The sequence below is a fragment of the Gavialis gangeticus genome, unplaced genomic scaffold, assembly GCF_001723915.1.
Source record: "Gavialis gangeticus isolate Ggan-Ray unplaced genomic scaffold, GavGan_comp1, whole genome shotgun sequence".
Lineage (NCBI taxonomy): Eukaryota > Metazoa > Chordata > Crocodylia > Gavialidae > Gavialis > Gavialis gangeticus.
In genome coordinates this window covers 18762057-18773319 of record NW_017728995.1, presented here as the reverse complement: position 1 = coordinate 18773319, position 11263 = coordinate 18762057, and the positions used below count along the sequence as shown (strand labels likewise).

At 44.8% G+C, this 11263-nt stretch overlaps 1 protein-coding gene across 3 annotated transcripts in view; it reads left to right on the top strand.

Annotated features, from left to right (window-relative positions):
- Positions 1–11263, top strand: part of PLD1 (phospholipase D1) — a 133200-nt gene that overhangs the window by 6011 nt on the left and 115926 nt on the right. The window contains exon 1 of one of the 3 annotated variants that reach the window (XM_019503302.1): positions 3034–3265. The exons of 1 other annotated variant lie outside the window; for it this stretch is intronic. The gene's annotated coding sequence lies outside the window, so the exon portion shown is untranslated. Of the gene's footprint in view, positions 1–3033; positions 3266–11263 lie in introns of those variants that run through there. One more of the 3 variants, XM_019503304.1, reaches the window with a different exon arrangement.

Here is an 11263-nt window from a genome sequence, read left to right as displayed (position 1 = left end):
TAGGAGCTTCACTGATATACTAGAGGCCAAGGGCTGTATTATTCAGTTTAAGATTGAAGCAAAAAACAAATATAACTTCATTGGAATGAGTTAAAAACAAGCTTCAGGGCTGTGAAATAGGAGCTTCATTCCCAGGAACAGCTAACAGACCCCAGAATTGCAGAATGAAGGATTTCATCAAGAGCATTAAAAAGAAGAGAGGGTCACTGACACCTGTGGGGTGCAGAGTTTAGAAGCGATCAGGTAGATTACAATGAGCCATGAGATGTTCTGGTTGCTTGCCACAGCTTTTATTTCTAAGGGCATCACTGCTCTGATCAGCCACGTGAGACCGAGACAGCGTTCTGGTCGAGTGGAGCAGCGATTCCCTTTTGAAGTAAAAGCCACAGCAAGGAAAGCTCTTCCTTAATTTGTTAACCCACTGCCACCCCTAAATGAAAAATCCAGGATCCACTGTATAATTTAGCTTCCCTCCCCCAACCTGCACCCTACCTGGACCTTTGATGGAGATGGGCGGTGGCATCCTGAAGAGTCTTGCTTCTTTTCTGCAGGGTTCTGCCATGTGTCTAGAGGTTTGTCCCTCTTCTTGATACAGACTCATAGGAGTATCTGTGCCTTTGAGCTCCTATCTGCATATGAGTCAAGAATCAGATTTGCTGAACCTCTTTAAATCACAGTGTTCAGTGGATATGGGCTACCTCAGTGTAAAACCACTTGGGGTGGAAAATGTGAACAGAAACAAGCCCAGGCAAGACTTGGTTTTTAAGCCCAGTTAGGAGATCCAGTACAGGCTTTTAAACTTGATTCTAGACTATAATCCCCATACACATGGGCGAGACCGGTGGTTCTCAACCTTTTCAGAGATTTCGCCCTCCTCCACTTCTTGAAATGTGGCCGGTTGAGAACCACTGTTAGGCTGCCTCAGCTTACCTGGGTGCGTCTTAATCAGCTGCTGCTACCGCCTCCCAGTAAGACTGCCCTGCACGCCTGTGCACAGCCAGCCCAGGAAGGGCTGGGGCATGTGCACAGACCAGTGGTCTCCAACCTTTTTAAGTAGGAGATCACCCATTGGCAATGTGTAGGGGGTGCTTGCAGGTGCACGTGCACCCCTGGAGCATGGCAGTGCACCCCCTGTAAAAAGGCACCGCTGACATTGCCAGTGGCGCCTGCGGGCAACCCGCAATTGCTGCTGGCCGACTGCCGGTGGTGTCCGCAGGTGGTCGCTGACAATTGGTTGGAGCTCGCACCCCACCACCCTCCCACCTAGCTGCTGACAGTGCTACGGCTGCCTGCGGCAGCTCCCCACTTGCCTCCGCCACGTTTCTGCCGCCAGCAGTGTTGCCGCCGCCTGCGGGAGCTCACTGTGCCCCCCCAGCCTTTGGGGGCACACGTTGTTCATGTGATCACCTTTGACATTTAAAAGCAAGCCAAGATCTACTGTGTGCCACTGTCAACGTGCCCCCCCACACCCACAGCAGGTAAGCCTGTGGGGAGGGAAGGGGGACAGATCGAGGCAGAGGGAGAAAAAATTATTTGGGGCACACCTCCGCAGCAGGTAAGTCCCACCCGGCCGGGGCCCCATTCAACTTACCCCTGCTTCTGCCTCTGTCCGTCACTGTGGGGGCCACGATCTAGCCCCCACCCCTTCACTTCCCCACAGACTGACCTGCTGGGCTGGGGCACGCGGGCACTCAGCCCCCCACCCCAGCCTCGGATCGACTCCAAGAGGCTCCGACTTCAACTGGTGGATCGAGAGCCACTGGTTGGTGACCCCTGCTCTAGCCCTTCCTGGTCTGCCTGCCCCTTGCTCCTCCTGGAAACAGGCAGGGGTGAAGCATGAAGGGGGCCAGACCAGGAGGAGCTACAGCCCAAGCCAGCTCTGTCTGTTTTATCAGAGAGGCCTAATGTTACTCGGCTGCCTAAATTGTAGCACCCTAGATACGAAGCACTGGGCTAGTTAAAAAATGTTTAAAGCATGTTAGATAAGACTTGCTTTAAACCAGTTCAGCTAATGTAGTTTGAGTCCTGCTGAGCTTATGTTGGTAATTAAAACATTGCGTAAAGGCTAGGCCCTACTGTAATCTCATTTACTCTAGTGAAGTAAGTGGAGTTTTGCTAAATTTACATCAGTAGACCAGAAGCAGAATTTGCCCTCCGGTTGGTAGCTTTTTATCTACAAGTTTTGTAATTCAATTCAAGAAGTGTCTTGTCCGAAAACTCAGAACCCCTCTCTATGCTGAAATCTTGAGAGGGGAAGTCATGAAGACTGAATTGTAGTATCCACTATCTTAGGTTTATTTTTACACGGAAAAAATTCAGACCCTTACCTTTTTGTCAGTGGAGCTGCAGTGCTGGATACTGCATTACTATAATTAGGCTTCAGGCAGTTTTACCAAGGTGTCAGTTCAGACCGTTCATAAGCATTAATACTCGCTGTCGCTTTCTCTCTCCGTCTCGCAAAAGAATTTGCTGCTCTCCGTATTAAAAAGGGTTTTGGTAATATGTTTTAGAAATAAAAAAAGTCAGCATTAGGAGACCCAAAGACCCTAAATTTGACCATAATTTTTAGCTTGTCTTATGCTAAGAATAATATCATATATATTTAATTCACGGTTCAGTTGCAGCAACTTTCTCTCCATTCCTCCATCCAAATGTAATTCTTTCTGGACTGTAGCAGAAGGAAAATTGTCTTCTTTTTTGAAATATGTGTAGCTTTTATATAAATCGAGTCATAGAAGGGGGAAAGGTCACTCTGCAAGGCCTAAGTTCTGCTCCAGTACATTCAGTAAATCAGGGTGAATAGGTATATTTATACTGGTGTAAAGTTGGAATAACTAAGAGCAGAACGTGTCTCTAATGTTTATTCTAGTGTAATAACTCGGATACTGTACAAAATAAAGATGTAGCAGGAATCATTAGCTCAGCCTCTGCCTGTGAGTTTTTTTCCCGCCGCATCCTGCCCTTCCTCCTGCCCCCCTTTGTGTGTTTCTTAATATTCAGTTTAACATATGGGAGTGGTTTTCACTTCATTAGTGATTCTTATAGGCTGAAGTGCCTTGTGGGTTGGGTCTCACTTCATTTTGCCTTTAGGGAGCTAGCCTGAATACTTGAACTGAAGCACTTAGGAAGACAGCTTTTCTTGCCTGCAGATTTCCTCTGTGGTTATTTTTCTCATAGTAACACAGTCCTGGATAATCACTTCATAGGAGAGGAGATTTTTCATTTAAACGGCACCATGAGGCACCTACGTGCACAGGGGCATAAGGTTAGTAAAGAAAGACTGGAAGTTTTCCACTTCTTGCCATACGTCATTTTGTTTTTCTGTGTTTTCTAAGCTAACATGGAGCAGCTGATTAAAAAACAACTGTTCTAAGATGATTGTGTTCTGTCTGGTTGGGGAGAGGCAGTTAATTTTAAGCCCTTTGCAGAAAAGAAAAAGGGAACTTAAGCATCTGGCATTGCTTTTCAAAGGAATGTGTTGCTTGAACGTTGTATTTTGTGGCTGTTTGGAGGCTGGAAGCCAAGTTCATTGCTCCTGCAAAGGTACTACATTTACTTGTAAGACTCACAGCCCATTCTCAAAATGACTTCGTAGTCTTTAGGTATCCAGGTTGTAGCCGTATTGGCCTAGAGGAAAAAGCAGTCGGGGCTCATAGTAGAGACGATATCTTTTCTTAGACCAACAAGATTTTTGCAAAAAAAAAAAATAAATTCTTTAATTGCAAGCTTTGGTCACATTTGTCTTGTTCCTGAAAGCTTGCAATTAAAGTTTGTTTGTTTTTTTGCAAAAATCTTGTTGGCCTAATAAAAGATACCATCTCTACTGTGGGCCCTGATTGTTTTGTAATCTTTAACACTTCAAATACCTTGCAGAGCACACCAAAAAGAAATGCTTACCCTGGCTACTTAGCATTTTGGATATCTGAAAATTTGTAAACTCTTGGTAGTTTCTCACTAGTCTGTTGTGAATGTCAGTCTCTTCTGCCTGTTTTCTGTGCACTGAAGGATGTGTGCGCTGCACTGTGGCTGGTGTACTGTACAGCCAGGAGCAGTGACAGAGTCAGGGGAGCCTCAGTCTTTTGACAGCTGCCACCTCGGAGCATTGGGTCAATTGGGAATTCTCCGCGTGCCTTTGAAAAACCAGTTCTGCTGGAGGAAGAACAGTATGATTACTCAGAATTAGAGGTTTCTTGACCTGGTTGTGCTGCTTTCCTTTTGCTCACTGTGAGCTTAAAGCACTTTCTTCTCCAAATTGAAGTCTGATCTTTGAAGGCATTGAATGCTAAATTATGAGGCATAAATACTGGTCAAATTCAGACCTGATACAAGCTAATTCACTTCCACTGAGTTTAAGGGAGTTGCACCTTTTTCTCTGCAGGCTGTTGTTTTTTTTGGCTTGCTGTACATGTATTATGCATTAGCATCTACAGTGTTTTAACTGTGCCTGTACAATCCCGCTGAAGCAATTAGGGTGAAATGGATACAACGGTGGGGAGAGTTATGTCCTTTCTATGGCAGTCTAATCTAGTAGAACAGATAGCCCTGCCCCCTCCCTATTAAGCTAACCCAGATGTTAGTTTTGAGGAATACAAATAACAGTGGAGCCTATTAGCATCAGCCAAATCCATTTGCCAGTGATGTTCATTTTTAATGAGCTACTTTAGAAGAGGGAAAGCACTTATCCTCCAAGGTTTGGAAACTTGATGGGATGAGATTTTCAGAGCTGCCTAAGGAAGTTAGGTATCCAGCCTCCATGAAGTTTTTCTTCCCAGAAAAGCTAACCCTGGCAATTAGTGCAGAGGTCTGAACATGCAAGTTAGCCAAGGCCACCTGCAAGCATTCCTCCAGCCAAGTCCTTCCTGCACAGCTGAGGTTTCCTATTTCTGTACTGGTCTGTCTGGGGACAAATCCCAGAGTTCACTGCTCTAGGCATCCTTCCCCCTAGCAGTTGCTTCACTTGTCTGTTCTTTGGGGTGCGTGTGGGGAAAGGGTATAAAGGGTATTGGTGGACTGTTAGCACTTCAGTGATTTTGTTTGTAGTAGTGTAGCAAAGTAGGTAGCTTCCAGCTCATGCTAAAGCAGAAACCTCTGTAACCCACACCTCTGACTGGAAAGGCAAGCTCAGACTCAAAACAGTTCAAGATTTGAATCACAGGTTTTCTAATGTGGACAGTAATAGGGGGGTTGGAAGAAAAACCCTGTAAGAGGCTTAACTGTGTAGTGAGGACATACCCTAGGAGTCCAGGATAGAGGTACATTTCGCCAGAAAAGACTTGATTCCAAACCTACTGAATCTAGCAATAGCTAGACATTAATATAAGTAAAACTTAAGGAAGAACAGCATTTTTTTTAATGGGGAAGGGCTCTTTAAGTTCTTCTCGTGCCATTTAAAAATTAGGTGTTATTCCTTTAAGAATCTGACATCTGATTTAAACAAGATCCATATTTTAAAAGCCCATGTTTCAGGACCATTGGAAATCTGTAATGTGTCTTTGCTAATGTTGCTAGAAAAAATGTAGCTTTACAGTGCCACAAGCTCCAGAAATGAGCTTCTTCCGTTCAAGTTACCACCTGTGCTGTGAGAAGTTGAGTTAAATCTGCTGCATCCTTAGAGATGGAGCCAGCAATTTGTTGTGATCACAATTTTGATCTTTTAAGATTTGCTAAAAATGTTTCTGTCTATAAAATGATGTTGTAGCAACTCTGTTACTCATTTCTCATGAAACGATTCATTCTTACGTGTAGCAGAATAGATCATATGACAAAACTGTAAAATGTTGTTAGCTCTCAGTTAAAAAAAATCAAAGGACCATATACATCATTGATTTTATGAAGGTTTTGATTCTTTGAGTGTGTTCACATTATGGAAAATAACCCAGTGTATCACAGTAGCTTTGCTTGCTCCAACCAGTGTTATTATACATAATTTCACAGGCAAACTGTGCAACCAGTTACAGTTTTGCATCTTCTTTGCTGTAAGCTGAGGACACATTTTTTTCTTCCTACAAATGTTGGTCTGATTGCTGGTTGGCATGAATTTAGTTAGCAGTCTTGGTAGAAACTTGGAAGCACAAATTAGCAAGGTGCTGGTATTGCCACAGATTTTTTTATCTTGGATTTTATTTAAAGCAGTTTTTAATACTCATGCAAGTTTCTTCAGTGCATCTTCCCTAAAAGAATAGTTGAGTTGGATTCTAGAAGATACCTCTTTCCAAATGAATCCCCAAAACATTGACACAGGCTTGACCCGTTATATTGTTAAAGTTTTCTTATGTTACTCTTCAACTGCCAACCAGCTGTGGTTTTTACATCAGAACGGCTGTTCCTGTAGAAGATTGCACCTTTTTTTGCATAGCCTGAGAACAGGACTAAATGTAAATATGTTGGTCCTAAATTGAGAGGCTTCTGGCTACTAAACAGAACAGTTTGTTTGCTTGATTTCCTCTGGGTGTATGTTTCCTGTACTGTTTAATTTTTGCATCTGACTGGTAATAATTCCTTATAGCTCCTCTTTATTGCTTCAGTCTAAGAATGGTTCATATTTTTTTTCCTTTAAACTGAATAATATTCCCTCCTTTTTCATGTCGCTCTCTCGCAAAGTGGAAACTCCCTGCAAATGACTCAGTCCTTGGGCATCAGCAGCCTTCTCATTTGTGGTCTAGAGATGTTCAGTTTGGTTAGGTTTTTACGAGGCCTTATTGATCAAGTTTTATTTCTGTCAGACTGAAAGCAGCTTCAGACCTGCTTTGGTTTTTACTTGTTGCGTCTTTTTACTGCTGTTCTGAACTTTGGTTTCATTAATATAAGCAGATGCCACCATATGGCAATACATGAAAGCAATGTCACAACGTCAGTCTACTAAGGAGCTGCTACTGGGCTAAGATGGTTTTGTGAGTGGCAGGGAAGGCAGTATACAGAATTGCGAAAGGGAAGGAAGATGATCTCTCCAAGGAACTCAGAGAGAGGTCCTTCTTTTAGGCCCTAGTCTCATTTTTTCTCAACTTTCCCTTTCCCACTTAAATAGAGCCTTGGCCTAGGTGGTCCTAGCCTCCTCCCAAGACCTTGGGGGTATACTGCATTTGTAGCTAGACCCCTTAGCTTGTCCTGCAGGGAATGGGGGGGAAACCCAATGGTGCAATTGAGTTCAAACCCTGTGAGAGACTCTGTCATTTCTGTCTGCCCTTCTTGAACATTTTCCTACAGGAAGGCTTAATTGGTTCACTGTTTTCATTTTGACAAACGTACGTCAACATGAGCAAGGCTTTGCCCAAGAAAAAACTGAGTAGGTTTGGGCTGGTAGTTATTATTCCTAAGGATGCTATACTCTGCGGGGGACAGAAGGCGGCACATTTTGGCCCCACAAAGCATGTGCAGTCAAAGAAGGTTTTGAGTAATGCTACTGCTTCTCCTCTTCATTTGTCTAGAGCAGTCTCCGAGCCTCTTTCTTGTTTTCAGTCATGCTCTCGGCTGTCGCTGCACCGAGTAGGGAAGCAGCCAGCGAGGGGAATGGTAAGTGGGAGGAAGAGGCGGTGGCAAACACATTTCTCTCCTCCTTCCCTCTGCTTTGTCTCTTCTTTGCTGAAGGTGGTGAAGCAACACCACCCATGAGTAATATATAAATAAATTTTGATTTTGTATTACCAAGCAAATCTCTGCACAGTGACAGGCGTCTGTCCAAGGTGTTAGTGTTGTCAGGTATTGCCCCAGCAGCTTAAAAATGATAGGTTAAGCTTGTAAAACTCACTGATTAACCTAATGATCATGAGAGTTAATAAGAAAGGGCTTGGGGAAGGTTGAACTGTTCTTGTCTCTCTCCTGTTATTTGAATGTTTAGGTGTGTTCAAGCTTTGCCCTGCCGCTAGAAACACTTTATGGAGAAGGAGCCTTGCCTTATCACATGGCTCCAGGAGCTGGGGGTTTAAAATAACACCATCAGTTACATGACTTTTATATAAAATCATAAGATCTGGCAACGTTAGAGCTGAACGCAGTATCAGGTTGTTTTCCAAGATGTTCCATGTGGCCTCGGTATCGTGTAAGTCAGATCTGGCATGGACATTTCACACATCCCTCGTACATGCTGTCTACATTTTGTCATGGCATTAGGTGTTTTCTCCATCATTAAAGTAGATAAACAGTATAAACTGAGGATTATATAATAGAAGCCCAAACTTGTTTTTCATTTGTCAGACAACTCGCCCACTCTCGTGTTATTCAGAAGTGCTCTAATCTCTGAGGAAACCATCTGTCTAAATAGGAGTGGAAAGAAGTGGTTTTTTGTGCATGTGGTTATGTTTGGGGGCCGTGGGGGAACAGAAAGCCCCTAAACAATCTGTGAACAGGCAAGTCTATGTTATATTATCTCCACATTTCCCTAAGGGAAGAGCAAAGTAGAGCCTGTCAGAGCCTATTAGAACAAGGACATGTACAAATGACTCTACCTTCTGTGTGGACAAAAGCAGAGAGGGAGCACTGCCACTCTTCCCCTTCCCTGCCAGCCCTCAAACATTTTGCTGGAGATGGGACAAATCAACTAAATTATACAAGGCTAACATTAAAAACCTTATTATGGTAGAAATTAGGGACCTCGTGCTAGGCCCTGTACTAACATAGAATAAGGATATGTCCTCACCGACCAAAAGTATGGTTTTTATACCTTCCGTGAGCTACCTCAGGATACATAAATAGAGCTGTTTTCACCAGTGGAATAATGGAACTGGTGCAGTGCCTAAATATGATGCTTCTAGATCTGATATTTGGTATCTGACATTTATTGGACATGTTTTTCCAGGATTGTGCAATGTTAGCACTTGAATGGCCTCACCTAGTTTCAAATTCTCAGAGAACAGTTCACACCTTTTTGGCTTTGGTCCAATGACTGTTTTCCTGCAAAGTTTTCCCTACTTTATTCCCTTGAGATAGCTTTGTGTTGTAAAGTCCCGGACCAAGCACAGCTGGCTTTTATCTTAATGTGGTCAGTCAAGGTGAACTTCAGGTGGGAGGCATACTGTTGTCCTTGACTAGCTACATCAAGGTAGAAACCATGTGCCTTATTTCCAGTAGGATTTTATAGTCATGTCCATCAGACACCACACCTTTTTTTTTGGCAGAGGAGGTATAACCATCAACTAAGAGATGGTTCCTGCCCTGAACAAATAGGAGTATCCTTAGTCAAAATGCACAGCATCTCTGGGTACAGACTCATGTATTTGAAGCTGTTTCAGACGGGGAATGTTTTACAAGGGCAGGCGCTAGTACGGTCTAATTGTTATGTGTGGACAAGCAGGGAATGATACAGATGTAGCAAAACCATCCCCCCCCCCAGTGCTGGGCAACCCCCAGTCTTAACCCTGGATGAAGCTGTGTTATCTTCATCTTTCATCTGAGCTTTCTCTTGTTGAGATCTAAATTCCAAAAACACATACAAGCCGCTCAGAGCAACAGGTTTCCATTGCCAGAAAACTTTGCAGCGTTTCAGCCACCCAGAAGATGCACCCTAATGTCACGGCAGCTTCCGCTAAAGATACATTCCCTTTGCCATATATCCACACACCCCCTCACCCTTGTGTCAGGCAAGGTTTTCAGTTATCTCCTCATGCACCCGCACTGTTATTTTACATTCACAGAGTTTATTTTATTTTCTATAAAGAGGGAGGATCCTCTTTATTCCAACAGCGGGACTGTCACTGTACTGGACACATACCTGCACTGTTTTTACAGTGGTGAAAGCCCTTTGAAATTAGTGGAATTATTCCAATTTCTATCAGTGTCAGTATGATGAGAATCAGTTTCTTGACTGAGTAGCTTCACATCTTAACATAGAAATCCTTGCTGTTGACTGTGTTTTCATTTGCATTGGTGGGGATCCAATGTTGCTTCATCAGAATTTCAGTGTGTGGCACCCATTTCACACTTTCTATGCAGTGGTATAAATGAGGACTTGAGGCACTGAACAACAGATCATCAGGCTCCCTTGTATTTACAAGGTGAGCTTTATGGATTTCCACCAATCCTGCTTCTCTCTCTAAATCAGGGGTGGGCAAAATATGTCCCATGGGCCAGATCTGGCCCACCAAGTGATCCCATCCACCTGTGGTGGGTCCCTCGGCCCAGCCCTGCCCAGGTGTGGGGGGCAGCCTGGGCCATGGCACACGCAACTGGTCCCATTGCCCCAAGTGTGAAGGTGCCACCTGGTACAGAGCGCAGCCTGTCCTATCCCTATGAGTGGCTCTTGTGCACACCAGGACCCCTGCAGGCATGGCATGCTCAGCTGGGCGGATGGGCCGAGGCTGCAGGCAGGCAGGGAGTCGCATTTGGAAGCAGGACAGGTGGATGGGACCAGGTTCACAGGACGGTGACAGCATGGGACCGGGGCCCAGGACAGAGCTGTGATCTGTTCCCTGCATGTTGTGGGTGGTGTGACAAGCCATGACGAGGGCCAAGGCTGGGTCATAACCCCTCGCCCCCACAGCCCTCCACAACTCACTAAAACTCCTTAAGTGACCCTCCAGCCCAAATAATCCACCCCCCCACCGCCCCACACACACTGTAAATGGCTGTGCACATACGGGGGATATAGGAGGTGATCTGGAACCTGCTGGACAGATCATATCTCAAAGCAGCATGACAGCGTGAAGGAACAGAAGTTGCTATCCTTTTAGAAATCAGCTCTGTGGCATTCTTTGTCTGAACATGTGCAGGTGGATGATTCACTTCGTACGCACTTTTCCTTACCGTGCTTTCCTGTAGTTGCTTGACTTGAAAACCTTACTCATGCTTTTATGTTATGGGCTATGTTGTGAGGTACGTTTATGTTTCTCAGTGCTCTCAGTGAGAGGTGTCACTACTGTGTCAAGGGTGAAACACTCCCTAGAACTGTTTCCAGGTATTTCTCCAAGGTCTGTGAAACAGTGTTGTCTGTTACTCTTAAGGTACAGACAGAAGTGCAGCTCCCCAGTCTGACTCAGAAACTGCCATGAGCCGGATCGATCCTCCTAACCTAACAGACATTGGATCGGGAGGATGGGAGATCGAACTCCAATTTGGAGCAAATTCAAGGAGAGAGGCTGTGTCTCTAGCCTCTTCCCCTAACTTGTCCCCCCCTCTCCCAACCCGGTGCTGTCTCAGGATGGGAGTGGGAGAAGACAGGGGAGGGAGGTCTGTTCTGGGGTTTCCCCAGCCTGTGCTGGAGTTGGGGGGCAGGTGGACTGGAGCCCCTCCGCCTTAGTGGGGCTCCAATATACCCCCCCACCCCCCCTCCAGT